Genomic DNA, 25,463 nt, shown 5'->3' with positions numbered 1-25,463 from the left:
GAGGTAGGGAGACATTTGAAAGAGTATTTTGAGTTCAATGCAGGGACAGAAGTTAAAACTCCTGTGCTTTGGGAGGCTTACCAAACCTTCATCAGAGGGATCTTCATAGCTCTGGGCTCTAAACTAAAAAGAGATAAGCAAAAAGAGGTCGAAAGTATCCTCTAACAGCAGCTGAAAGAATCCAAAAGAGATCTAGATCTATCCTTCTCCAAGAGGATCTAGTGATTTTAAGGGACAAACTCAAAACTTACCTCTCAACCCAATCTGCCAAAAAGCTACTATACTTTAAACATTTTTACGCTCATGGGGACAATGTAGGGCGCTTAATGTCCTCTCTCATTAAGATGGCCAGTGCAAAGTCCTTTATACATAAAATCAAAACAGAGTCTGGCAATTTGGTCTCCTCCACAGAAGACATCGCTAAGGCTTTCCATCTCTTCTATTCCAAACTGTACAATCTCAAAAGCCCTGATGATAAGAGAGGGGAAAACAAAGCGATGGAAGCAACTCACAAGTTCTTACATTCCCTAAGACTTCCTACCATAACCACTTCAATGGCGGAGGATTTAGTCTGCCTAGTGTCAGAAGATAAGCTTAAAAAGGTTATCTATAGCTTTTCTCCCAAAAAGAGCCCAGGGCCGGATGTGTTTCCCTTACAATATTTTAAGACGTTCAAAGAAATTATCATCCCCCAGTTTACAGAGGTTTGTAATACCTTGTTTGCTGGTAATCCCTTGCCCCGACAATCTCAAGAAGCTTTCATTACCTTAATCCCTAAAGAGGGAAAGGACCCGACAGACTGTGGTAGCTATAGGCCAATATCTCTGTTAAACCAAGACCTGAAAATATGGGCTAAAGTGCTTGCTAACAGACTCAGGCCTATCATCCCTTCTCTAATAGGACCAGAACAAATAGGTTTTGTTCAAGGTAGAGAGGAGAAAACAAACACCTCCCGACTCTTCCATGCCATCCACTCGGTCCATAGTTCCAACACTCCCCTAGAGCTTCTCAGCATCGATGCTGAGAAGGCTTTTGATAGGGTTAAATGGACATTCATGGAAGCAACCCTCCTAAAGTTTGCCTTCCCAAAACCAATTATACATTCGGTCTTTACATTATATCAAACTCCCCATGCGCGGCTTAATATTAATGGCACAAAGTCCCCAGTATTTGAAATAACAAATGGCACTAGACAAGGCTGTCCTATATCCCCAACTCTCTTTGTGCTTGTAATGGAAACTTTGCTTCAAGCAATCAGGGAGCAAGAACTAATGCAGGGCCCAACCATTGATGGAAAGCAGTTGAAATTCCTAGCTTTTGCAGACGACCTGCTTTTCTTAACAACAAACCCAATGGTCAGTCTTCCCTGGATTTCCGGGCTGCTGTAGGAGTTTGGGGTTATATCCAACTACAAAGTAAACTTAACAGAATTAGAGATTCTAAACATTTCTGTTTCCCAACGGTTAATCCCTGGCTTGAAATCGAGTACTAACTTTGCATGGGCTCCCTCCTCGATTACCTATCTGGGAGTTAACCTCTCGAGACACCTATCTGATCTTTATAGCTAAAATTACGCACCGCTTTTAGTGGAGCTTACTAAAATGTTGAAAATGTATGACACTGTGGTAATCCTAGTTTGGTAGAAGAAACTTATTAAAAACATACATTATGCCAAAAGTATTGTGTATCTTATAGATGGTCCCGATTCTCCTATCCCCGGCATTTTTTGCTTCCATCCGGAGTCTCTTTTTGAGGTTCTTGTGGAAAAGTAGGAGATCACGTCTGTCATATTCGATGTTGATCAGGAACAGAGAGGCGGGAGGTTTGAGCTTACCGATGTACTTTCTTATTACAAGGCAGTACAGCTAAACAGATGATTACAGTTAATGTTTCCAATAGGGGAGAATGACCCCTTTGTAATCGATCTTTCACACAATAGTAGTTATGATTTGAAGAATATGTGGATCCCAGCTCCAAACTCTAGAGTGATTTTGGAATTGAATTCAATGATACAGGGCCCTGTAGATGTTTGGCGACAAATGGGCAATTCTCTGGCCCCACAACTATCCCCACTCTTGCCAATGTCTTTGCTGCCAGCTTTTCTCTCCTCCCCGGGTTCAGCCAAGGAGGGTTTATGGTGCTCATTATATACATGGACGTTGCGGGAACCTTTCACTAGAAATGCAATTCCATCTATGGAAACATTTGGGAGCTTCCTGTCACGACCATGGTCATGGCCGTGACTCCTGGAACCGCATGCAGTTGCCTGCAGTCTTGTCTTCATTCAATCACAAGTGTGGGCTGAAGTAGTTTGCCTCACGTGTGGTTGCTGCTGGCAACATGATCTTCTTTGGCAGTATAGCAGCCTGAGCAGCCGCTAGGCAGCTTGCTGTCAAGTGCATGTGGTTGCACCTGGCAACCTGTCTTTGTAGGTGTGCCTTTTATCTGTTTGGTGTGCACAGGGTTTATATGTGTGTGTGCACTGTGACATTTTCCCTTCACTTGCGGTTGCAACGTGTTGTTTGTGTACATGTGGTGGCAGTGTCTCGGCCTTCTGGCTGGCTCCCAGGACATGGTTGCCACCCATGTCGTTGCCAGCGGTAACAGCTGCAGTGTGATAGTTGTTTGTGCACTTTCCCTTTAAGTTGCTACCTTACCCTCTCTGGTGTTGCAAGGGTTAACTCCCTTCCCAGTCTGTGTGGGTGTGGCTACTGGCTATTTAGCTTCTGCTGAGATCTGTAGCTGAGGGGTACTCCAGCCTTGTTGTAAGCTGGAGTCATCCTCCTGGTCTCTTTTACAATCTGCCAGTGAGCGCCACCCTTGTGGTCATATAAGTTTATGTATGATGCTATAAAGATGTTTCTATGGTCTCTTTGTGTTTATTGCAGCTATGGATCTGGGTTCCTGTGTGTTTATGTGTGTGTGCTGTGTCCTTTATGTTTGGTGTGCACATAAGCATGTGAGCACGGGATCCAGTCAGTGTGTCTGTGGCAGGTATGTGTGGAAGTGGTTTCACTCACCTGCCATATCCATAGGCTGTTTATGTTTCCCCTTCCTTGCAGTTTGGCCAGTATAGACTCCTGTTCCTCCGTGTCTAGGCTTACCCAGCTTCTAGCTCTGAGATCTGCTGAGGGCTAGTAGGGACCCGAGGTTCCTGAGTATGAGCCCTCCTACCATCTGGGTCGGCTCATACAGTTAGGAGTCAGGGTCAGAGTTAGGGACGCTGTAGGAGGTGACCTGCTCCCTAATTCTGTTGTCCTGGCCAAGCAGCTTCCACATACGTGTAACATCACACGGCTGAGGGTTTCCCCCATCCTCAGTTGTGACACTTCCTCCCTGAGGTTATTCCTGAGGTGACGTTGTCCTTGGCCGCCCCGGATAGGGTCCACACAGCCTTTGAGCAACTGATGGTATCAAAGCTGCCTAGCCCTAGGAAAATCTTGCACCGATATCACCATTTCGTGGTCACCCCCCCCCCCCCCCCATCCTCCCAGTCATAACTGATTTTCTTGAGTTCCTGGGAAAGGGAATTAGATATAGTCCTTTCAGACTCTGAAATACGTTTTATATTGTCTCTTTCTCAGGGTTTTTCCCACCCCGGAACTCCTTTTTCATCAGAATGCTGCTGTCTCTGACAGATGTTGGAGATGCCAGAAGTTCAAAGGTTCCTACTTTTTGGTGGACATGCAACTCCATAGCAATCTTCTGGAAACAAATAGAATCTGTCACCCCACAGGTGCGCAAGTCCTCATTCTTAATCTCCCCGACTATGGTCTTTTTGGCCAAACTGAGCAGTACTTACCGTCCATCTAAGTCCAATCTTGTCATTCCATCGCATTGGTTGCAAACTTCACCTCCCTCATTGGAGGAATAGTGTACGAAGGTCGACCAGATGTGCAACTTTGATGAGCTTATTAGCTGGACCGAGAGAACGCATGAGGGTTTTTTGGCAACTTGGAACTCCTGGAAACTTTGGAGAGGCTTAACATGAAGGGCTTACACCCCAACACATTTACCTTTAAGTAGACGTAACAGCCTTGGATTACCCCCCTCCCACCCCCTCAGTGTTTGTCCCTTCTATGTGTTCGTCTATGTGAGAAAATTGTCACTTTGCTTATGATTAGATGCGTTTTTTTTTCTTTTTTGCCATGTAAAAAAACAGATAAGACCAATGATATGTTCATCTTTGTTTATTGTAAGATGTCAAGTTTTATATGTAGCAAAATTAATAAAAAGTGAATTCCTTCCCCCCCCCCCCCCCCCCCCAAAAAAACCCTCAGGTCCAAAAAAACAACACTCAAAGATTAAAAACCTACATGTGGGATCACTCTAAAAGCACTGTAGTTGGTAGTGATGGGCTGAAATTTTTTGTCTCCACAAACTGACAGCTGGAACCTAAAAGCTTAATAAATAGAAGAGTTACATTAAATACAATAGGTTATGCCATTGTTAATGTTCCAACCAGCATTCCTAGACTATATAATGGTATAATATCACTTCTTCCCAAAACAACGTATAAATGACCTATTATGAATACAGTAGTGTCTACAAAAAACAAAACCTGGACACACTGTTCAGTAACCCTGGTTCTGCACCTGTGGACAAGTTGGCCTTACTACAAATGTTATACTGTCTCTGGGGGTTTAATGTTATTTGACAGATGTATCCTAGACACACGCAAACCGCATAAAATCCACACAAGTGTGAACAAGCCATAGCTGTCTGTTCTAGTCACTGATTGTTACACCCGTCAGCAGTGATTTAAATACCAGGCGGCGGAACATCTCACATTCCCAATACAACACTCGACACTAATTCACTATCGAAAATGAGTTTACACTTTACAGTCATAAAGCATCCAGGCTAAACCCCCAGGACAGTCAGCCCACCACAGCTGACATGATATTTAGCAATAACTTTAGTAGTTTTGTCATACTAGCTATCACAATGGCTTCCATTTTTAAGGATCGCAATCTTCCCATGACTCTATGTGTTGAAGCAGATGCTGGTCGAGCCTATACATGCTGGTTAGACTATTTGTCATTTTAATGCATTCCTGGCGTGGGATAATTCATTAGAGCTGTGCAGAATATCCCCATAAAATTTTGGATTTGTAACGTCGAGGCCAACCAACAAGAAAGTGATGCGGAAAAAAAACAGTAACAGAAGCAGGACCCACCTCCCCATGAAGATCAAGGGAGTAAGAAACTTATAGGCGTTGTTCCACCTTTACACTACGGCCTCTTTCACACGGGCGTCGAGTGTGAGGGCCGGATAGGATGCGGGTGCGTCGCAGGAAAATAGTGCGAGTTTGCCTGCGAGTGGGGTGAGTTTTGTATGTAATTGCGTTGCGTTCTTCAGTTTTTTCTGCGCGAGTGCAATGCATTTTGCACGCATGTGAGAAAAAACTGAATGTGCTACCCAGACCCAAACATGGACTTCTTCACTGAAGTTCGGGTTTGGGTTAGGTATTCTGTAGATTTTATTATTTTCCCTTATAACATAGTTATAAGGGAGAATAATAGCATTCTTAATACAGAATGCTAAGTAAATTATGGATGGAGGAGTTAAAAAAAAATTATAAAAAAATTTAACTCACCTCAACCACTTGTTCGCGCAGCCCGGCTTGTCTTCTTTCTTCTTTTTTGAGGACCTGGGAGAAAAGGACCTTTGGTGATGTCACTGCGCTCATCACATAGTCCATCACCATGTGATGAGCGCAGTGACGCCACCAAAGGTCCTTTTCTTCCAGGTCCTCAAAGAAGAAGAAAGAAGACATGCACAATATAGAGCATGCTGCGATTTTCACACAACGCACAAGTGATGCGTGAAAATCACTGCTCATGTGCACAGCCCTATAGAAATGAATGGGTCCGGATTCAGTGAGGGTGCAATGCATTCACCTCACGCATTGCACCCGTGTGGAAAACTTGCCCGTGTGAAAGGGGCCTAAGATGCTGCTCATGTGAATATCCATCAATGCTGACATACAATGCAAGACTCCCTAGTCATAAAGATAGCGATGCAGCAGTGTAGCCATTTACAGAAGATGCCACCTCCTTAAAGGGGTTGTGAAGCACAGTAATATTGATGACCTATCCTCACAATAGGTCATTGATATTAGACTGGTAGAGGTCCGACGCACTTGTAGTGGTGGAGTGAATGGGACGAGTAGTTGTAATTACACTGTGCGACCCCTTCAAACAGCTGATCAGAGTCGGACCCCTGATAACCTGTCATGAGGATAGGTCATCAATATTACTCCCTTTGAGATTTAGCACTGAATGTTCTGAATTCTGAGTGCAGTACCATTAATCACATAAAACTGAAGCACAGAGCAACAAAGAATATTAAAGGGGTTATCCCATGATGAATGTAAAAAATGAAAATCATAGTCTAGTCTAGTATATAAAAACCTCTTTCAAACAAAGCTAGAACCAGCCCTGTACCTGACATGGATCCAGAGATCTCCCCATTCATTGCTTCATTTGTTCTGCTAGGTTTATTTCAAACTGGCATGTCCTTTCTGCTGCAGCTGGTGGTAGTTGAAGGATAGAACTGAGCAATTACAAAAGTATTCAGATCCAGGTACTGGGTTGAAAATTGTAGAATATTCTTTGTGGGACAACCCCTTTAAATTGTAGTCATGTCCATTTTTTTTTCTGCTAAAGGTGTTTATGAACGATGCGATAGGTAGGGGAATCGACAGCCCCACTCACGAGCATGTACCCTATCTGCAGAGTCAGATATTAGATAGACTTGAAGGTAGAAAATAGTGGCAGAGAGCGGCACAGTGTAAAAGGCCTAATCTGTTGTAATGATGTTGGTTGTTTGCAGGAACATCGAACTGGACTTTACCAAGTATTAAGAGTCTCACTTCTCAGATTCCCTCAGGACTTACAGTAGGGCGGATGGTCACAAGAAACATGTATAAACTTCATATCCACACTGGCAGACAACAATGTATAGAAATAAATTTACAGAAACCAAATGATGATGACCATGGATGGAAGAGGTGGAAGTCCAGTACAGGAATAGATGGAAGATGGTAATGGCGTACAGTTCAAGAACAGATGAATGGCAGGGAACGGAAATAAAGATCTACAGAACTGACCCTGCTCTGAAATACAGGTCTTTCTAAAAAAAATTAGCATATTGTGATAAAGTTAATTATTTTCTGTAATGTACTGATAAACATTAGACTTTCATATATTTTAGATTCATTGCACACAACTGAAGTAGTTCAAGCCTTTTATTGTTTTAATATTGATGATTTTGGCATACAGCTCATGAAAACCCAAAATTCCTATCTCAAAAAATTAGCATATCATGAAAAGGTTCGCTAAACGAGCTATTAACCTAATCATCTGAATCAACTAATTAACTCTAAACACCTGCAAAAGATTCCTGAGGCTTTTAAAAACTCCCAGCCTGGTTCATTACTCAAAACCGCAATCATGGGTAAGACTGCCGACCTGACTGCTGTCCAGAAGGCCATCATTGACACCCTCAAGCAAGAGGGTAAGACACAGAAATTTCTGAACGAATAGGCTGTTCCCAGAGTGCTGTATCAAGGCACCTCAGTGGGAAGTCTGTGGGAAGGAAAAAATGTGGCAGAAAACGCTGCACAACGAGAAGAGGTGACCGGACCCTGAGGAAGATTGTGGAGAAGGACCGATTCCAGACCTTGGGGGACCTGCGGAAGCAGTGGACTGAGTCTGGAGTAGAAACATCCAGAGCCACCGTGTACAGGCGTGTGCAGGAAATGGGCTACAGGTGCCGCATTCCCCAGGTCAAGCCACTTTTGAACCAGAAACAGCGTCAGAAGCGCCTGACCTGGGCTACAGAGAAGCAGCACTGGACTGTTGCTCAGTGGTCCAAAGTACTTTTTTCGGATGAAAGCAAATTTTGCATGTCATTCGGAAATCAAGGTGCCAGAGTCTGGAGGAAGACTGGGGAGAGGGAAATGCCAAAATGCCTGAAGTCCAGTGTCAAGTACCCACAGTCAGTGATGGTCTGGGGTGCCATGTCAGCTGCTGGTGTTGGTCCACTGTGTTTTATCAAGGGCAGGGTCAATGCAGCTAGCTATCAGGAGATTTTGGAGCACTTCATGCTTCCATCTGCTGAAAAGCTTTATGGAGATGAAGATTTCATTTTTCAGCACGACCTGGCACCTGCTCACAGTGCCAAAACCACTGGTAAATGGTTTACTGACCATGGTATTACTGTGCTCAATTGGCCTGCCAACTCTCCTGACCTGAACCCCATAGAGAATCTGTGGGATATTGGGAAGAGAAAGTTGAGAGACGCAAGACCCAACACTCTGGATGAGCTTAAGGCCGCTTTCGAAGCATCCTGGGCCTCCATAACACCTCAGCAGTGCCACAGGCTGATTGCCTCCATGCCACGCCGCATTGAAGCAGTCATTTCTGCAAAAGGATTCCCGACCAAGTATTGAGTGCATAACTGAACATAATTATTTGAAGGTTGACTTTTTTTGTATTAAAAACACTTTTCTTTTATTGGTCGGATGAAATATGCTAATTTTTAGAGATAGGAATTTCGGGTTTTCATGAGCTGTATGTCAAAATCATCAATATTAAAACAATAAAAGGCTTGAACTACTTCAGTTGGTGTGTAATGAATCTAAAATATATGAAAGTCTAATGTTTATCAGTACATTACAGAAAATAATGAACTTTATCACAATATGCAATTTTTTTTAGAAGGACCTGTACAACCCTGCTAGAAAAACCAATTATCAAATAGATAATAACGGAATCTCAATGAAATAACTAACTGCTAACCAGTGCTGACAACAGTTAAAGGCTGGAAGACCACAGGTTCCAGGATACACTGATACAATGGAATAGTCTAGAACAAAATACTAATGTTTTTTTTTTATCAAACTGGTGTAAAGTAGAACTGACTTAGTTGCCCATAGCAACCAATCAGATTCCAGCAGGTAGCAGCAAAAACGTTTCCGTTACTGATAATACAATCGTCTGCATCCGTTATGAACGGATCCGGTTATATTATCTTTAAAATAGCAATGACGGATCAGGCATGAACTCCATTGAAAGTCAATGGGGGACGGATCCGTTTTCTATTGTGTCTGAGAAAACAGATCAGGCACCATTGACATGCATTGGGGGTCATGCCGATCTGTTTTGCTCCGCATCCGATGCCTGCAGCGTTTTTCTGTCTGGCATGGGAACACAACCAAATGGAATGCATTTTGGAGCATTCCGTTCTGTTCAGTTCAGTTTTGTCCCCATTGACAATGAATAGGGACAAAATGGAAGCGTTTTTCTCCGGTATTCTCAAAAACAGAAAACTTAAACAAAGATGCGACCTTAGAGTCAGATGCAAGGCAACTGTCTAACAACTGCCCCAAGCAATGTTAGTACAATGTGAAGGAAGAGGCAGCAAATAAATTCTTGTTGTTGATAACATCCGTCACCAGAAATATCCTGCCCCATCTGAGGGCAGCCTAAAGTAGTGACAAACACCCTGATTACGGTGGTGTGTCCTCTCAGTGATGTGCATGCTCTCTGGTTTTCACAGAACATATTCCATATCGCTCATGTGAATGCGGCCTTAGTGTGGAAAGTATTAAAACATAATTCATATATTATTGGGCACAACAAGATCACCCACGATTTCTATCAAAGGCACAGAAAGAGGTCTACACAGTCATACAAGAAAGCCATAGACACTATGGTCCTCATTTATCAAAACTATCTGACAGGAAGACTGCCCTTGTTGCCAACCAATCACAGGACAGCTCTTATTTTTCCTCAGTGGTTTACAGAATGAAAGCTGCGCTGTGATTGGTTGCTGTGGGCAACAAGGACAGTCTTCCTGTCGGATAGTTTTGATAAACGAGGCCTTGTTTTGCCTCATTTCCAGATCCCTATTAGATTATAAAGAAAGCAATACATGTGTGCACCCCTCAGTCATAAGGTTCTGAGAAAGCTGGGTGACAACATGGCTACAAAACTGTAACTGCCACAAGGGTTGTCACCCAGCTTTCTCAGGGTCCCCGAAAGGCACATTTGCCTGGTTATACAGGGATATGTGATTTGTCTGTATGGCGATGTGATTTATTTCGGACATAACAATGTAGATCAGTAGTAATTTCCACGGGTGCCAAATGATCAAATATTCAGCATTATTGGAAGGTCGTAGTACAGGATATGAAATATGCTTATAGTAATAGGAAACCATAATAAAACATTACCATAAAATCTGCTCTAATCACCTCGATTTCTCATCAGAGGAGTCTCATAATTGGTTATCTCTGCTCCTGGTCAGATTCAGATTACCTTCATGTCTGTGTTTTGGAGGTTATCACGTGGCGTATCCTGGCACCTTCATGGCACCCATATACCGTGCAGGAAAGCAATGCATAATATCATTTCTTTCATATCTCTTTTGGAGGGACAGTCCACTTTTGACCCAAGTCCCTCTGTCCCTCTTTGCTCCTCAAATGTCCCTCTTTTTGATCTGAGGGATAGATTTGCATTTTTACACTTACAATATTGATCCAGAAAGTGTTTGTCCGGTTCCTCTCTGTATATTAGTCCACCTGGTATATTATTTTATTATTTGATGCAATTTTTATTTGATTTTAGAAGTGTCCCTTTTTGACCAACCAAAAAGTTGGGAGTTGTGTGCCTCCATAGTGATTAACTGCAGGCTTCCTCTGCCCATATGTTGCTGATCGATAGTTTTTCCCTAATTACAGTAATAGGGAGAAGGCTGTAAATAAGATGGTGGGAAACCCGTTGCTCATAATTATGAGGCATGGCCCACAGTGCACCTAATTTACTGGGATTTTATGGAAACGAATGCATATTGGTTAGCGACACCCCACTATAGTCAATGTGTCTGTCACTGCCAGATGGGGCAGCATAAAACTGGTGACAGATTCAGTTTAAACAAAGATAAAAAGCCTATGTCTGCCTTTAACCTCTTTGCTTACATGTACGGCGCTGGCCAGGACTTTAAAGATAGAGGCCGCTGGTGAGCGGAGTGGGCGCCATAGTATAGCATAGAAATAATGTCTGCAACTAACTCCGATCACTGACTTTTAACACTTCAGATGTCGTGGACAAACCTGAACACGACATCTAAGGGAGCAAAAACCCGGAAGCACGCACTTCTGGGTGTGCTCTGGCTCCCCCAATCCTCGCCCCCACATTATTTCCTATGGAGCCCCTGCCTATGGCAGGGCTCCATAGGAACATAGGGGGTCATTTATTATGAGCGGCGTTTTAGACGCTGTTCTTAATAACCCCTGTGCTGGCGGCAGATCCGCCAAAGTTATGTAGAGACAACTTCGGTGCATCCACCACCGATCTAAATCTACACCAGCTTCCTTGCTGGAGTACATTTAGAACATTTTCTACGCTTAAAACAGGTGAAAAAAATGATAAATGAGACAGGCCTAGTGGCCTGTACCTGTCCCCGCCCACGCCACACTCCAGTCCCCTTTTTAGAACTGGCGTGAGCAGGTAAACGTCGCAGACTGCGGCGAATATCAGTTAGTATATGACCCGCATGGTGTATTACTCCTGGTATTGCTTCAATCAGACTGACCTGGAGAATGAAAGTAACAGGTCAGTTTAAGTGTCAAGGGAATGCCGTAAAAACAAAACCCATAAAACTGTGGTGAATTGTGTTTTCTTTCCCCCATCTTTACCCCCATTTGTAATTTTGAAATTAGAAAGTGCAAAAAAAAAGCCCTCATATGCCTATGTAAACGGAAAAATAAAAAAGTTATGGACCCGGAAAGGCGGGGAGAAAAAAAAACGAAAAAAACCCTGCTGTGTAGAAAGAGTTAAGGGGCATCTATCAGCAAATTTTTACCTATGAAATAGGCTGACCTCTTACATGTGCACTTGGCAGCTGAAGACATGTGTTGGTCCCATGTTCATATATGTCTGCATTGCTGAGAAAAAGTTTAATATTTAATATTTGCAAATGAGCCTCTGTCCTTTGATTGACAAGGCCAGGCAAGGTAAATGTGATCACACGCATTGCCCTGACTTCCAAAGTCTCGCTCTGCGCTTCAGTATCCAGAACAGGTGCAGTACACAAAAGAGGCCCGCAGTACAGCAGTGCACTGCGCAGCTCAAGACTTTGGGAGAAGAAACTTTAGGAGACTTTTTACATACGGTATTCCCAGGGCCATAACTTTTTTATTTTTCCGTTCACATAGCCGTATAAGGTCTTGTTATTTTAGTTCTAATGGCATCTTTTAATATTGAAAAAATTCCTAATAGGGTGGAATTGAAAAAAAAACCCACAATTCCGCCAATGTTTTTATGGGTTTCGTTTTTGCGGCATCCCCTGTGTCTTAAGGCTCCTTTCACACTAGCGTTCGCTGGTCCGCTCGTGAGCTCCGTTTGAAGGGGCTCACGAGCGGACCCGAACGCAGCCGTCCAGCCCTGATGCAGTCTGAATGGAGCGGATCCGCTCAGACTGCATCAGTCTGGCGGCGTTCAGCCTCCGCTCCGCTCGCCTCCGCACGGACAGGCGGACAGCTGAACGCTGCTTGCAGCGTTCGGGTGTCCGCCTGGCCGTGCGGATCCGTGCGGATCCGTCCAGACTTACAATGTAAGTCAATGGGGACGGATCCGTTTGAAGATGCCACAATATGGCTCAATCTTCAGGCGGATCCGTCCCCCATTGACTTTACATTGAAAGTCTGGACGGATCCGTCCGAGGCTATTTTCACACTTAGCTTTTTTTTTGCTAATATAATGCAGACGGATCCGTTCTGAACGGAGCCTCCGTCTGCATTATTACGATCAGATCCGTTCAGAACGGATCCGATCGAACGCTAGTGTGAAAGTAGCCTAAAACTGACCTGTTAACTTCATCCTGTGGATTATTAGGATTACAGCAATACAATTTTATTTTATTTTTTTTAGCGTTTTTTGTTTTTAAATAAAGATTTTTTTTCTTTGCATCGCCATATGCTGACACCCAAAACTTTTTAAATTCATGTCTATTGAGCTGTGGGATTTTTTGCGGGGCGATCTGTAAATTTGATTAATACCATTTTGAAGTGTTTGTGACTTTTTGATCACTTTCTATATTTTTTTTTTTTTTGAGATGAAGAAACAAAAAACACAGCGAATTGGCCATTTTGATTTAGTTTTATTCTGTTACACCGTTCACTATATGGCATAAATATAGTCCATTTTGGACCAGTAATGTGGCACCCTCCTAGTATTACACCTTGCAGATCATGTGTGTAATGTGACTATAGTTGTGATCTTGCTTGGTTCTGAAATCTGAATCTTCTCATCCACGTGTTGCACTATGTGTTCTTTTCCTGGGCACTGCCTGATCTGGCTGACATTCCTGCTCTTATCAGACAGTACCATTTTCGTCCTTCACCCACAGTCCTGGTCTCGATTTACTCCCTGCAGCTCAGTGGGCTGACATTAAGCTTTGAGATGACCCGAGTTGCAGATTCCATGTGATCATGCTGTTCTACAGCAGAAAGCTCAGCAAGAATAATAACATATGTTAATTACGTGCCATGGTTTTATACCAAAAGGCCAGTCTGAGGACCACCTGTCTCACTTAAGACTACAGCTGTTTGTTAACTAGTCTTAACCCTATCATTATCTCAGAAGCGTGCATTGCATTGCGCTGGATTTCCATCCTGCCACTGTAAATAGCTCTTTCACACACTGTTTTGGTCCTGTTGGGTTTTTGTTTGGCCAAAAATAAAGCCTGACTTGACTTGAACGGTATATTTTGTCACATTTTTGAGGCCCATATAGTTTGGTTTAGCACCTGGCATCTTGTATATGCCTGGCTTTTTTAAGTGTTCAGTATGTGCCTCCTTGACTTGCAACACCTGGAACTGCCGATTTTGGCCCAGAAAACTCCAGCAAAAAACTAATTAAACTGCATATGCCCTCAAAAACACCATGTACACAGCTATTTAGGGCACAAAACACATATTTGCAACCGCAACACACTGCTGGCTTTTTTGTAATTTGTGTGTCATGGTCACAGCAAACATGACAATTGTGCTGCCACCCCATTCATTTCTATGGCTGCCCTACTACACTGTGATACTTGGGCACGCGATCCATGTGGCACCCAAAATCACTGCGTAGCCGTACCCTTATGGTGTGCATTTGGCCACCTACAAACTGACAAATGGGGTTCTGCTGAATGCTGCATGCAGGTGTGGATGTAGCCTTAGGGCTGATTCTCATGACAGTGATCGGCCCACAAAATATGGTCCGTGTGTTGGCCCCATCTCCAGGACTGACCCCAGCTCCTCTGACCCAAACTGACTCTATCATATTTTTATATGATACAGTCAGTTCATATTTGATTATGGATCTATTGTACTGTACTCACATCATCATGTGAGTTCAGTACAATAGATCTGCGATCTCATATGAACTGACTGTATCATAAAACAGTATCATACAGTCAGTTCAGGTTGCAGTTGGTCCAGGAGATGCTGCTGACACATGGACTATGTTTCCCGGGCCGATCACAGTTGTGTGAATCAGTCCTAGGGCCTCATGCACACGACTGTTGTTCTGGTCCGCATCCGAGCCCATTCACTTCAATGGGGCCGCAGAAGATGTGTACAGCACTCAGTGTGCTGTCCGCATCCGTTGCTCCGTTCCGTGGCCCCGCAAAAAAAAAAATAACATGTCCTATTCTTGTCCGTTTTGCGGACAAGAATAGGCATTTCTACAATGGGCCTCCTGTTCTGTTCCGCAAATTGTTGAAGGCCCACAAGCGGCTGCCGTGTTTTGCAGATCCGCAATTTGCGGACCGCAAAAAACAGAACAGTCGTGAGCATGAGGCCTTAGTGTGTCATTTTGGAAGTCATGTGCCTAATAAATGGCGAGGTGTGTGCCTTGTTACAAATTTGGCACATCCTCCAGCAGTGTGCACCTGGGTAAAATTCTTTTCCACTCCCTGTGGATTATTTATCATGGGACTTGCAACTATTTTAGACATAAAAATAGTTGCAATTCCGCTTTTTTACTGGTCGTGCTGCAATATTAAGTTGCACGGCCGGTATTAAAAAGTTTTCAACAGTTGGGTGGGATGGGGCTGGAACTCCGGCCTCTGCACATTTACTAACATGTACACCTGGAAACAGGTGTAACTAGGGCTGGCATCGTTTTTCCACCAGGCCCACGGCTGCCGGAGGATTCGCCAAAGTTGAGGCGCACTCCTTGTCATCAATTAGACTAATGTTCCGGCAGCCTAAGGGGACCAAAACCAATGAGTCCAAGACCAGTGTGAAAATGCCCCCCTGAGTGGAGTAGTTTTACAAAACATTTACACTTTGAAATGGCATAAACGTTTTTGAATGTGTCGGGGCTGATTGGACAGCCCCGATTCAGCCCCCACCACCCCCACTGGTAAGGATAGGGTAAAAACGCCCATGCAACAAAATATTGTCAGACAGGCATTTTAAAAAAGGGTTTTGCAATATCTTTTTAACAAATACTGGTGTAGCGCTGTAAGTAAATGACCCCTACTGTCTGTAGCCAGCTGGGAGCTGGTGTCTATCCCTGCCCTTGAATGAAAAAGTGTGGGCTTTTTCTGATCCCATTTTAGTTTTTTTTATTTGTTTGGTAGTGTTACTGTAGGAACTTGCAAAGTTTCCCAGGCCTTCCCTCAGTGGGTGCCTATCGGTGCCAGTATCAAACTGACAGTATAACACTGTACTGCAGTGTATTAAAGATCCTCTTTTGGGACTAATAAATAGTAACAATAAGAGTTTAATAAAGATTTATAAAATAAAATATATATCCAAGTTAAAAAATGTACCTTTTCCATTCACACGACCGTGAATGTTGTGAATGGCCATTTTTCACCCATTTGTGCATCAATTTTCTGTCCATCTGTCCATTTTTAATCATATTTTTGCATCCATTTTCTATGACTGTGAAAAGCAGCTATTGAAAATGAATGACGCCTATAATGTCCCCACCGAAATAGGGAAAAAAAAGGAGAAATTTATTGGGGAAAACTACAATAAAAAAAAGGAGTTTCTTTTCTGGATACAAGATGAGATAGGGTTGGACATGGAGGCATACAAGTTCTGCATGGTATCCTGCAGTACATTTGTCCACCGATAATACAGCTTGGCTTCTAGATCCTGCACACTCATAGGTTTCTGAAGCTGGTGTCTCAGCCGATCCCATAGATGGTCAATTGCCCATAAATCTGGAGACCAGGCAGGCCTAGGAATTGTAATCTAGCGGAAACATTCCTGGGAAACCCTGTGTATGGGGGGCGAGCATTATCCTACTGAAAAATGCCAGTTGGAAGCCCTGCCATGAGAGGCAACACATGTGGCCATCCGATGTCCTGCACATTTAGCTGAGCTGTTAGTGTCCCTCGTATGATGGCTCCTCAGATGATCACACCAGCAGCTGGGGCAGTGTGTCACTCCACAGAAAAGGCAGGATTGAAGTGCCCACCATGTGGCCTCCATGTTTGCATCTGCCCATCGTGGAATCCCAAACAGAAACTGGCTTTGTTGGTATAGATAATACAGTACCAGTCCAGCAGTTCAGGTTTCTTGTTCATGACACCACTGCAAATGCAGGCAGCAGTGGCTGGCTGTCAAAGACAGGACATGTAATGGGTGCTGTGACACCAAATTCCCTTCTGCTAAGCGCCTGGAAATGATTCAGGAGGATCCCTCAAGAGGTATGCTACCCAAAAGTAGTCTTTGAGAACCTTTTTATAGGGCAACAGGGGAAGCACTTTTACACCTTCTTGTAGCAGGACCTAGTGTCTAATCACACCACACCTGTAATCATTTACATACCAGACATTTCTATCTCTCAGACCGTGTTCACACCGTGCCATTGCGTATTGCTGGTAGCATTCTGTTGCCCCTGGTAGCCTGTGTCACGTGGCCTGTTATAGGTGGGGCTTACAGCCTTATCATCTCTCCCACTGCCTGAGTGATCTCACTATGGAGGTATGTGGGAGCCTGGCTGTAAGTTGTATCTTAGCACCTCTCAGACCGTTGTTCACACTCCGTAGGTAGCTTAGTGGTAGGAACCCATGCCACGCTGAGATACCTTGACGGTGGTGCAATAGGGCTCAGATGTGTTCCTGACAGGAATGCATTGGCTAAAGTCTCAGTCCTTAACATCAGCTTGAGGGATTAGCCAGTGTTGTCAGTTGCATATCATTGTGGTGCACCTTTCGCAGTGATTTATGTATTTCTATCTGGGTACATTTTTTTTAGCAATGAGTAAATAATAACTGTAAATAGTTATTAGCACCTTTTGGAAATTATATTTTCTACTAGCTGAAGGACCAGGCTTCGCTTGGGTATATTTATTCTATTTCATTTAATGTTTGTATGTGTCGTTAAAAGATATCAACACTATCCACTATAACAGTAACCTCCACAGCCCCCCACCCCTTAACACTGCCCCCCCCCCACAGTGCCCCGTCCCTTAAAATTGGACCTCCACAGCAGCCTACCCCCTTAACTTTGACCTTTACAGCAGCCTTCCCCTTTAACAGTGACTTTCACAGCATACCACCCCCTTGACAGGGGCCCGCCCCCTTAACAGTGGCCTTTACTGCATCGGGGGCATGTCCTTTTGAAGAGCTCACTCTAAGACAGCAGCACTGTACTGTCTGGGTGTGATCTGAAAGGAGAAAGTCACTCTCCCTTCCACCTCTGCAGCTGACAGAAGTAGATTTTTACCTTCATTTTTTCAATCCGTCGGCTGAGTGGGGGGCGTGGCCTAACCAGATCGGGGTGTGGCTTAGCGCGACCTAGAAGTTGATTGTTAACCACCTCAAATCCGCCCATAGGATATAAACATCCTATGGGTGGATGTTTAACTCTGAATGGACATTCTGAAACATCCATTCAGAGATCGCAGCTGCATGCTAATCGTGCAGCTGCCGAGCAGGGAGCCCACTGTCAGTGACAGCAGGGCAACCCAAACAAAAGGCAGGGACAGTTCCCAGGTGTCCCTGCCTTCTAGAGCGCTGTGTATACAGAGCAGGAAGCGGGATGCGCTTCGTGTCCCGGCCGGGGGGTCATGTGACTGGCGGGGCCGGGAGAGTGCAGGAGCTGTCTGGTCTTCCATAGACCTCGATCAGCCCTGCACTGAGGGTGTACAGCCCTGTATTGCACTGTACAGCCTCTCTGCAGGGTGTATTTCCCCTGTAACTGGGGCTTCTATGTCAGCTCTGGTTACAGAAGAAATCAATAGTGAAAAAAAAAATTCAAATGTCCCTCAGAGGTCTTGTATGACCGTATGGGGATCACAAAGTGTAAAAAAAATAATAGTGTTTTTAAAAAATATAAAAAAGTTTCCCAATTAAGTAATTAAAAATAATATAAAAAATTGGAAAAAATAAATAAAATAGACATATTTGGTATTGACACATCCGTGACGGCCGGCTCTATAAATATATCACATGATCCACCCTGTCCGATAAAAAATTCTATATTTTTTTTTAAAAAATGTGTAAAAAAAGCCATTTTTGTCGACTTACATCACAAAAAGTGCAACAACAAGTGATCAAAAAGGCGTATGTCTCACAAAATGGTACCAATAAAAGTGTCAAATAAAAAATAAAAACTGTGTTACATCACAAAACCAAGTGATCAAAAAGGCGTATGTCCCACAAAATGGTACTAATAAAAGTGTCACCTCATTCTGCAAAAAATGAGCCCCTACATAAGAAAATCGCAAAAAAAACTATGGCTCTCAGAACATGGAGACATTAAAACATATTTTTTTGTTCAAAAATGCTATTATTGTGTTAAAGTGATATAAATAAAAAAAGTATACATATTAGGTATCGCCACGTCCGTAACAACCAGCTCTATAAAAATATCACATTACCCAACCCCTTAGGTGAATTCCATAAAAAAATAAAGCCATTTTGTGTCACCTTACATCACAAAAAGTGTAAAAGCAAGCTATCAAAAAGTCATATGCACCTCAAAATAGTGCCAATCAAACCATCATCTCATCCTGCAAAAAATTATACCTTACTTAACAAAATCACCCAAAAAATTAAAAAACTATGACTTTCAGACTATGGAGACACTAAAACATGATATTTTTTTTGTTTCAAAAATTATATTATTGTATAAAACTTAAATTAATAAAAGAAAGTATACATATTGGGTATTTCCACGTCCGTAACGACTGTCTCTATAAATATATCACATGACCTAACCCCTAAGGTGAACACCATCAAGAAAATAAAACAAAAACGGTGTCAAAAGCCATTTTCTGTGACCTTACATCACAAAAAGTGTAATAGCAAACGATCAGAAAGTCATATGCACCCAAAATAGTGCCAATCAATCCGTCATCTCAACCCGGAAAAAAATGATACTCTACCTAAGACAATCGCCCCCAAAAAAATATATGACTCTCAGACTATGGAGACACTAAAACATGATATATATATTTTTTCAAACATGATATTATTATGTAAAACTTAAATAAATAAAAGAAAGTATACATATTAGGTATTTACACATCCATAACAGCTCTATAAAAATATCACATGACCTAACCCCTAAGGTGAAAACTGTGCTAAAAAACCCCACCAAGCAATCAAAAAGGCGTATGCCCCCCACAATAGTACCAATTTAACAGTCACCTCATCCTGCAAAAAATGAGAACCTATCTATGCCTTAAAAAAAAAAAGAAAAAATAACTATGGCTTTCAGGATATGTAGACACTAAAATATCATTTTTTTGGTTTAAAAAATGCTGTTATTGTATATAACTTAAGTAAATAAAAATGTATACATATTAGGTATCGCCATGTCCGTAAGAACCTGCTCTATAAAAATATCACAAAACCTAACGTCTCAGGTGAACACCATAAAAAATAAAAACGATGTCAAAAAAGCCTTTTTTGTCACCTTACATCTTAACCGCTACCGCCGCACGCAGGATCGCGTCCTGGCGGCGGCCCTGTAATTCCTCCTGGACACGCCGGCGCGTCCTCTCGGGAGACGCAAGATTTCGGTCAAAGCCGTCCCGCGCATGCGCATCGCGGGCCGGCAAAAGTTAGAGCTGTATTTCGTCACCAGCCTGCCAGTCAATGATCGTGGCTGGCAGGCTGGCGATTTAAAAAAAATCTAATCAGAAGCCAGTTAACACTTTATATTTGTAAATATAAGTTGTTAAATGGCTTCTCTGCTCCTCTGCTGGTCCTTTTGGTCGGTTGGTCTCAGCAGAGGAGCAGGCATCACAGTGAGTAGCCACCAAACACTACACTTAGCCCCAGATCACCCCCCAGCACCCCAATTAACCACTTGATCTCCCCTGTCAATCACCTAGTGAAAGCGAAAAAAGTGATCAGTGTAAACTGTCACTTTTTTTTTCACTGGTATTGACTGATAGTTTTAGGATAGTTTAGGCCCCTTGGTTAGGTAGTTTAGCGATCGTTTAGCGCCCAGCCCACCGCACCGCACCGCAGTCACTGATTCGCTGATTAGTGTATCGCTAATCAGCATTTGTACTTTTATAGTAGAACTGATCACAGTCAGATCTATAATAGTATTAGTGTCACCTTAGCTCACCCTCCACCCAAAGCGCAGTGTTTGCCCGATCAGGCCTGATCGGTTGCCCACACGTGCGTTCAACCACGCCCGCCCCGCAGCAGTGACAAAAAAAATATATTTTTTTGATCACTGCACAATCACTTTACAAGCGCTGCGGCGATAAAAAAAAATCAGTTTTGATATTTTTTTATCAATCGCAGCGGCCTCCGGTACGTCGCTAGCCTCCCATTTGTAAGACAGGCTTGCTTTTTTTCTTGGGTAGTCTCAGGGAATACCCCCTAAATTTAGTTGACCAAATGGCAAACAAGGGGTATTCTTCTGAAGAGGCCTACAGGCTTCTGACCCAGTCGGATGAGGAATGGGAACCCTCATCTGACTAATCTAGCGGGTCAGAATATGAACCTGTAGAAAGCAGTGGCAGTCTGACCCAAAGTTTGGACGAGGAGGTTGAGGTCCCTGATAGCACCAGGCGTACCCGGCCCCGTGTTGCTACACCACAGGTTGCGCAGGATCTGCTTCAAGGGCAGCAGAGTGGGGCTGGCTCTGTCGGATTACGTGGTGAGGCCTACAACAGCAGGGCAGCCCATCCTGGACCTAGTACCAGCACTGCCGTACAACATGGTGAAGTGGCGAGCACCAGAAGGGCAGTTGAAGCTGGTACGGTGGCACGTGCAATAGTTACCCCGTCGCAGCCACCGCACAGACAGGCCCGTAGACCCCCTAGAGTCCCTGAGGTGCTGGCAAACCCTGATTGGCAGTCCCCAACTTCAGCCGCACCATTAGTTCCCCCTTTCACCGCCCAGTCTGGAGTTCGGGTTGAGACAGCTCAGATCGGTTCGGCCCTGGGATCTTGTGAGCTGTTCTTGACTGCGGAGCTCTTGGACTTAGTTGTGGCTGAAACAAATCGGTATGCCACTCAATTTATATCCGCCAACCCGGGAAGCTATTATGCCCAGTCTTTCCGGTGGAAACCCGTCCAAGTTTCCGAATTTAAAATTTTTCTGGGCCTTCTCCTCAACATGGGTCTAACCAAAAAGCATGAATTGCGGTCATATTGGTCCACGAACCCAATTCATCACATGCCCATGTTCTCTGCTGCTATGTCCAGGACACGATTTGAGACCATCTTGCGTTTCCTGCACTTTAGTGACAATAGCACCTCTCGTCCCAGAGGCCACCCAGCTTTTGACCGGCTCCACAAAATTCGGCCCCTCATAGACCACTTCAACCAGAGCAAAGATTTGTATACCCCTGAGCAAAACATCTGCGTAGACGAGTCCCTTATACATTTTACCGGGCGCCTTGGCTTCAAACAATACATCCCAAGCAAGCGCGCCCGGTATGGGGTCAAATTGTATAAGCTCTGTGAAAGGTCCACAGGCTATACCCACAAATTTCGGATCTATGAGGGTAAAGATCAGACCCTGGAGCCGGTCGGTTGCCCTGACTACCTGGGGAGCAGTGGGAAGACAGTCTGGGACTTGGTGTCACCCTTATTTGGCAAGGGGTACCATATTTATGTGGACAATTTCTACACAAGTGTGCCCCTCTTCAGGCATTTGTTCCTAGAACAGATTGGCTGCTGTGGCACCGCGCGACCTAGTCGCCGGGGCTTCCCCCAACGGCTTGTTACCACCCGTCTTGCAAGGGGGGAGAGGGCTGCCTTGTGTAACCAACAACTGCTCGCGGTGAAATGGAGAGACAAGCGTGACGTTTACATGCTCTTCTCCATTCACGCAGACACGACAATCCAAATTGAACGAGCAACCAGTGTCATTGAAAAGCCCCTCTGTGTCCACGACTATAATTTGCTCATGGGAGGGGTGGACTTCAATGACCAGGTGTTGGCTCCTTATCTCCTTTCCCGCAGGACCAGACGCTGGTATAAAAAGGTGTCTGTATATTTAATTCAATTGGCTGCATATAATAGTTTTGTTCTCTACAGTAAGGCTGGGAGAACAGGATCCTTCCTCAAATTTCAGGAAGAGATCATCGAGAACTTCCTGTATCCAGGAGGTTCCGTGGCCCCATCCACCAGTGTAGTGAGCCGTCTACACGAGCGACATTTCCCCAGTGTCGTTGCTGGTACCTCAAACCGACCGCCACCCCGAAAAAAATGTTGTGTCTGTAGCAGGAGTGGAATAAGGCGTGACACCCGCTATTTCTGTCTTGACTGCCCTGACCACCCTGCCCTATGCTTAGGGGAGTGTTTCCGGAAGTACCACACTGTCATGGAACCATGAACCAGACGTACAACAAGAGATAAGTGGGAATAAGAAGGCTTTATTGAAAATCAAGCTGTAAGCAAAAGTCCAAACGGATGGCTAAACCGAAGCAGGGTCTTGCGTAGCCAGAGGTCAGGAACCAGAAGGGTAGTCAGACGAAGCCAGGATCAGGAACCAGCGGGGTAGTCAGACGAGGCCAGGATCAGGAACCAGAAGGGTAGTCAGACGAAGCCAGGATCAGGAACCAGCGGGGTAGTCAGACGAGGCCAGGATCAGGAACCAGAAGCAGCAGCAGTCTTAGAAGCATGTGAACACAGGAGGACCAAGCAAGGAACTGAAGCCACAGACCTCCTATATATATGAGCTAGGCATCCAGCTCCTCCCAGTGGGAAGGAGAAGCCGCAGGGTGGGAGGCTACAAGAAACCCAGAAACCAAGATGGCCGCCAGCACATGTCAAACGAAGGAGAACAGCAAGAAGGTAAGACCATGACAGTACCTCCCCCTCAAGGGCCCCTCCTCCGCGGAGTAAGGAACGGTTTCTGAGGGAAGCGTGCGTGGAAGGCTCGGAGCAAAGCAGGAGCATGGACATCTGCGGAGGGAACCCAGGAACGCTCCTCTGGACCATAACCACGCCAATGGACCAAAAACTGCAACCGACCGCGGACCAGGCGTGAGTCCAGGATATTGCTCACCTCATATTCCTCACGATTGCCCACTTGGACCGGACGGGGCCGAGGAACCGAGGAAGTGAAACGATTACACACCAATGGCTTCAACAGGGAGACATGAAACACGTTGGAGATCCGCATGCCAGGAGGAAGCGCAAGGGCATAGGCTACCGGGTTTACCCTGCGAAGCACTCGGAAGGGACCAACAAAGCGAGGCGCCAGCTTGGGAGTGGGTACTCGAAGGTTGAGGTTGCGGGTGGACAACCATACACGGTCTCCGACCTGGTAGGAAGGAGCGGGCGCTCGTCTGCGATCAGCCTGGAGTCTCTGGCGCTGCGCAGAGACCTCAAGGGACCTCTGGATCTGTACCCAAGAAGCACGTAGGACGGAAAGGTGATCCTCCACAGCCGGAATATCCTGGGGAGAGAATACCTCCGGTAACACGGCAGGTTGGAACCCATAATTGGCCATGAAGGGAGACGTCCCAGAGGAAGAGTTCACCGCCGTGTTCCTGGCAAACTCAGCCCAAGGCAGGAGGTCAACCCAATTGTCTTGGTGATCGGAGACATAGCAACGAAGGAATTGCTCCAAGGCCTGATTGGATCGTTCTGCGGCCCCATTGGACTGAGGGTGGTAGGCCGAGGAGAAAGAGAGATGAATCCCCAACTGGGAGCAAAAGGCGCGCCAGAACCTGGACACAAACTGACTCCCCCGATCCGACACAATCTCCTTGGGCAAACCGTGCAACCGGAAGACCTCCCTGGCGAAAATCGTGGCCAACTCTTGGGCAGAAGGTAACTCCTTGAGAGGAACACAGTGGCACATTTTGGAAAACCGATCCACAATCATGAGAATGACCGTATGGCCTCGGGATGCAGGGAGGTCCACAATGAAATCCATCCCCAGGTGTGACCATGGGCGCTCCCCGGTGGCTATGGGTTGCAAAAGGCCCAACGGAAGGTGCCAAGGGGACTTACACTGGGCACAAACGGAGCATGCCGCTACATATGCGGCGATGTCGGAACGTAGAGAAGGCCACCAGAACAGACGTGAAACAGCCCAGGACAGCTGATTCTTTCCAGGATGCCCCGCGGCCTTGGAGTTATGGTAGGTTCGCAACAACCGAGTGTGCAACTCCTCAGGCACAAAACATCTGCCGTTGGGTCTCCCAGAGGGAGCACCAGATTGAGCCGCCAAAATCTGCTCACCCAGGGGAGAGGTCAGACTGGTGCGAATGGCGGCCAGGATCTGATTCGGAGGTATGACCGAAGTCGGAATCGACTCCTCCCTGGACAGCTCGGAGTACTGCCGTGATAAGGCATCCGCTCTGATGTTCTTGGAACCGGGTAGGTAGGAGACCACGTAATTAAAACGTGACAAGAACAGAGCCCATCTGGCCTGACGTGGTGTCAATCTCTTGGCCTCAGAAAGGTAGGTCAGATTCTTGTGGTCCGTCAGGATGAGAACCGGAACCACCGAACCCTCGAGCAAGTGCCTCCATTCTTTAAGGGCCTGCACGATGGCCAATAACTCCCTGTCACCAATCTGATAGTTGCACTCCGCGGAAGACAGTTTCCGGGAGTAAAACCCACAAGGAAGCAGAGGACCCTCTGGTGTTTTACGCTGAGACAGAAGGGCGCCTACTCCCGTCTCAGACGCGTCCACCTCGAGGACAAAGGGCAACCCAGGGTTGGGATGCGACAGAATCGGAGCCGACACAAAGGCGGACTTTAGAGCCTCAAAAGCTCGGATGGCCTCGAGCGGCCAGACCTGGAAATTACTGCCCTTCCTGGTCAGATCCGTGAGAGGCTTGGCTAGCATAGAAAAGTCCCTGATGAACTTCCGATAATAATTGGCGAAGCCCAAAAAGCGCTGCAGGGCACGGAGACCACTGGGCTGGGGCCACTGTAAGACAGCCGAAACCTTCTCAGGATCCATGGAGAACCCCTCAGCGGAAATGATGTAACCTAAGAAGGTTACCT

Source organism: Bufo gargarizans, chromosome 11, assembly GCF_014858855.1.
Source record: "Bufo gargarizans isolate SCDJY-AF-19 chromosome 11, ASM1485885v1, whole genome shotgun sequence".
NCBI classification, from domain to species: Eukaryota; Metazoa; Chordata; class Amphibia; order Anura; family Bufonidae; genus Bufo; species Bufo gargarizans.
The sequence above is the reverse complement of the archived record's forward strand: the minus strand, read 5'-3'. Positions refer to the sequence as shown.